Consider the following 5,127-nt stretch of genomic DNA (forward strand, 5'->3'; position numbering starts at 1 on the left):
TTTCTGAGTTCGAGGCCAGCCTGGTCTACAGAGTGAGTTCCAGGTCAGCCAGGGCTATACAGGGAAACCCTGTCTCAAAAAAACAAAAAAAGAAAAAAGAAAAAAAAAAGAGTTCATATGTGAAGCAGCAGTCACTAAAGCTCATTAACTCATTTGCTCAGGAAGGGATGTGTAGGAAATAATTTTCAGATTAGAATGGCTTACATGAAGCTCAGTCGACAAAGTACTTACTGCATTCCCTGTACCCATGTACAAAGCCAGAGAATAGTCATGCATGCTTGCAACACCAGTGCTGGAGAAGTGGAAACAGGAGGATCTCTGCAGCTTGCTGGCCATTTAGCCTAGCCTATTCAGCAACCTTGTCTCAAAAACAAGAAGAGGGTCAGCAAGATGGCTCTGCAGGTAAATGTGCTTGTCATGCAAGCCCAATGACCTAAATTCAATCCCCAGATCCCACACAAGCTTGAAAGGTGAGAACTGACTCCATAAAGATGTTCTCTGTCCTCAACATGCACATGGGACACATATATCCACACACATATATAAACAATGAAAAACAAAGAGGCAGCCATAAGAAAACAAGAAAAAAAACAGCAAAGAACAACTTTGAAAAAGCTGCTCCTAAGAAGAGTGCTGAATGAGAAATTAATAACCTCCAGTCTCTCTTTCCTGAGCCGCTGCTTAAGTCTATATATAGGAACAAGTGGTTTTCAGTGTCACTTCCTTCTTAAGTCCCTCTTGTCTCTGTGTGGTTATTCTACCACTCACAGTTTAGGAGCTGCCTGCCACCCCCTTTTAAGAACCTAAAGACACAGGACTATAATTCCCAGACTTTACCAAGAATCTGTGCTAATCATACAATCACAATACTGTTATCTTTTAAAACAGCGCCATCTGGTGGGCCTTGGACCTTAAAGCTAAATTCAAACAGTTCACCTTTTATAATCCTATGGCAGCTCTAACCAATGGTTTTCAGACATCAAAATTCTTCTAATATAAACATATAAAGAAAGCCTCCAACTGAGGCAAGGCATGGTGGAGCATGCCCTTAATCCCAGTTCTGAGGAAGCAGAGGTAGGCAGTTTGAGGCCAACCTGGTCTACATAGAGATCAAAGCCATGCAGAGCTACACAGAAAGATCATCTCAATAATTAATGATAATTAACAATCCACACTGAGATACTACCTCACATCCTTTGAGGTGACTATAATCAAAAAGTCAGGCAGTAACAAGTTTTAGTGAAGATATAAGGAAAGTTGATACTTCATGTACTAGTACTAGAAATTTAAAACAATGCATCCACCTTAAAAAACAAACAACAAGCCGGGCGGTGGTGGCGCACGCCTTTAATCCCAGCACTTGGGAGGCAGAGGCAGGCGGATCTCTGATCTACAGAGTGAGTTCCAGGACAGCCAGGGCTACACAGAGAAACCCTGTCTCGAAAAAAACAAACAAACAAACAAAAACAAACAACAACCTTATGGGCTAGGAGGTGGGGACACAGGTATTTAATCTCAACAATTGAGAGGCAGAGGCAGATGGATCTCTGTAGCAGGCCAGCCTGGTCTACAAAGCTAGCAGGACAGCTACGGCTATACAGAAAAACTCTATCTTGACAACCCTCGCCACCAAAAACAAAACAAAAAACAAAAACAAAAAATTCAAAAAACAAACAAACAAAAAACCAATCTTACTATTCCTTAATGAGCTAATTTCCATTTGATCCAGCAATTTTAAGCTTAGAAAATATAGCCAGAAAAGGTAAAGACAAACCCATGCAAAAACTTGTACACAAATACCTGTATCAGCATCATTCATAATACCAAAGAGTAGAAACAACTCACATGTCCATAAATGGACAAGTAACATGTGTATTTCTTTTCTTTTCTTTTTTTTTTTTTTTTTTTTTTTTTTTTTTTTTTTTTTGCTTTTTCGAAACAGGGTTTCTCTACATAGCTCTGGCTGTCCTGGAATTCACTCTGTAGACCAGTAAAATGTGTATTTCTACAACAAGCTGTTCAGCAATAAAAAGACTAAAATATGGATATATATATGATATAACATAGACAGACCTTGAGAACATCACACTCAATGACTAAGTGGAAAAGACTAGTCCCAAGCTCAACACAATGCACTGTCCAAACGGAAATCTTTAAGGAAGTAAAGATTTGGTTGCCTGGGGCTGGGGAGATGATGAGGCAGGTGGATGGTACTAAAGGGTAGTTGCTGCCTTTTTTTTTAAATGTATTTAGGTATTTTGCCTGCATGTATGTCTGTCCACAATGTGCACACCTTGTGCCCAAGGCCAGAAGGCATTTGATCCCCTGGACTGAAGTTATGAGCAGCATGTTGGTACTGGGAACTGAACCCAGGTCCTTGGGAAGAGCAGCCAGTGCTCTTAAGCACTGAGCCAGCACTCTACCTGCTACTGACTACTTTTTACCATGATAAAAAATGTTCTTAAACTGACCGTGATGATCACTCAAATTATTGAATATACCCTAAGGAATGTACTGTATGCTAAGTGAATTATATGTATTAGATTTTTAAAATTTTATCTCATCTGTGAGTGCTTTGCCTGACTATATGTATGTGTGCTATGCATGTGCTTAATACCCACAGAGGTCCGAAGAGAGTATCTGATGCCCTGGGACTGGAGTTACAAATGGCTGTGAGTCACACTATATGGGTGCTGGGAACTGAACCCATTCCTCTGTAAAAGAAACAAGTGTTCTTAATCTCTGGGCCATCTCTCTAGCCTCTTAAGTAAAGAGGCTATCTTAATAAAGCTGTTTAAAATTCTGCCAGGGCCAGAGATAGCTCAATGGGTAAAGGTCCTTACGTGCAAGTCTGACTCCAAGTTTAATCTCCCAAACCCATGTAAAGATAGAAAGAGAGCACCAACTCTCATCTCCACATGTACACAGTGGCACATGTATGCCCAAATACATGCATATACAAATAAATAAATATAATAAAAAATTCTTGCAGCCAAATACATAAGTACACTAGTTTCCAAACTGCTTTTCATCTGGAGCAGAGGTCCTTACTCTAGGCTGTTCTGGCCAATATAATGAAAGAAGACAATATATATGAGTATGTGGCTATGTTCCAATAAAACTTTGCTTCAAAAGCAGGGAGCAGTCTGGTCCCTGAAACTTCTATGAGGATGGCAAAGCAGGTAATGTCTCTGAAATGGCAGAAACCTGGAGAAGCTGCCTTGGACAGAAGGCAATTTGTAAATGGTAGGAAGAGGACTTCAGGCTTTTATTTCTTTGGGAATTTACCTCATATGCTGCTTCTCCAAACTACATCCTCCTCTGGGCAGAAAACAGCAGGAGGATGCAATGGCCTCACAAAAGTCTCTGCACTGCACTACCTCCTCCTCCAACCTCCTCCTCCAACCTTCTACGGTGTGTCCGTTCCTAACCTTGACAACTGGATTCTTAACCAAGAAAGACAATAATTTATATACTTCAGAGATACAAAAATATCTCACACCTGGTGAGGACACGGAGAGCAGAGCATATCCTAGGGAGGCATGGCATAAACAAAGGAACACATTCAGGAGTTCATTAAATAGACAAAGGGTCAATTTAAGCGAGTGGACGCTTTTAGCTTTCCATTATGGAGGTGCTTGATCTGTCATCTTTTCTTTTGTATTACAGACTTATCAGTTGGCTCTTAGCATTATCTAGCACACAGTAGGTAGTCGAATGTGAAAGAAAATAGGAATGTATGAATGAATGATCGAGGCACAGAGAGATATATGTAAGTCAAGCCCTGTTCTCCTCCTCCCCATCCCCCATGACCTCCAGTGATCCTATTAAGGCTGTAAAGCAGCGGATACCTGTGTGAGACACCACACTTAGCGTCTTCCTTCGTCTTTACTGGCTTTTCCTGGCCCACTTTTAGGCCTTTGTGTCCTGATAAGTAAAAGTCAGCTCCCTGTTGCATCCAATCTCCTTCCCCATTTATATAAAATTATGGGCCATTAAAATGGCTCATTATGTAAAAACACTGACGACTAAACCCAACATCCTCAGTTCAATCCCTGAAAGCAACAACCAAGTCCTGCTAGTTGTCCTCTGGCCTCCATGTGCATGCCAAGGGCACACACCGACATATACACACTAAATAAAATGAAAAATTATGAAAGTTACAGCCTAAAGAATCCTTAAAGGCAAATCATGGTTCAGATCACTAAAGAAAGCAACATCCTACATACACAAGACCACAGTACCTCAGAAATTTAGCCAACAACAGACCCCAGGTTTGTACTCTTATGCCAATTGCCAAACTGCCTATGGAATTGTTGCCTAACGAAGGCAGTGTTGCAGCAAGACCTCTAACACCGGGTCATCACCTCTGGACATGTTACACCCTGTTTTTCCCCCACCAAACTCTTTCTGTCATGCCCCAGTTTAAATGCCCTTTCAGTCACCCTGTACACACTCATCCTTGTGATCTCTCAAGTCCTTCATACTTCCCATATCACAATGTATTCCAAACTACTGTTTAGGAAGCATAATGAATCCTGCACTTGATGCTGAGTATCATTCAGATGAGACCACATTCGCTCAACACAAAACAAACAACCAAATATAGAGAGGTTGTCACTACTTTTCATTCACTGAAGTGACCCTCACTCATAAAATCTCTCTCCAGAAGCAATGAAATAACCTTCTTTCAGTCCTTAGTAGGTCAAAGAAGCCTGGCATAAACTCTCACTTAGAGAAGGCTGCAGAGAATGCAGAGACTGTGGCACTGCACTAGGACAGAGGGCCTGCAAACCCTTAAGGAAGTGTGTGTGGGTGGAAGACTTAAGGCCTGCCTGCTCTGTGCCAAGTCTTGTGCTGGGTCCTGAGGACACAACGCGGTCAGGCCAGTCTTTGCCTCCATAGCCTCAACCAGTCTGCTCTGTGACCTTGGAAGTCCTGATTGAAAGTTCAGATTTTCCTTTCTGAAATCAACGAAGACACCTGCTTCCCTTTAAAAGGGAAAAACTGAAGCTGGGTGGTAGGGATGCATGCCTTTAATTCCAGCACTCAGGAACTAGAGATAGGAGGACCTCTGAGTTCGAGGCCAGCCTGGTCTATATAGTGAGTTCCAGAGCAGCCAGAGCT

At 41.8% G+C, this 5,127-nt stretch overlaps 1 protein-coding gene across 2 annotated transcripts in view; it reads right to left on the minus strand.

The window, feature by feature from the left end:
* Positions 1 to 5,127, minus strand: part of Atpaf2 (ATP synthase mitochondrial F1 complex assembly factor 2) — a 17,706-nt gene that overhangs the window by 10,868 nt on the left and 1,711 nt on the right. The window lies entirely within an intron of this gene.

Source organism: Mastomys coucha, unplaced genomic scaffold (assembly GCF_008632895.1).
Source record: "Mastomys coucha isolate ucsf_1 unplaced genomic scaffold, UCSF_Mcou_1 pScaffold5, whole genome shotgun sequence".
Lineage (NCBI taxonomy): Eukaryota > Metazoa > Chordata > Mammalia > Rodentia > Muridae > Mastomys > Mastomys coucha.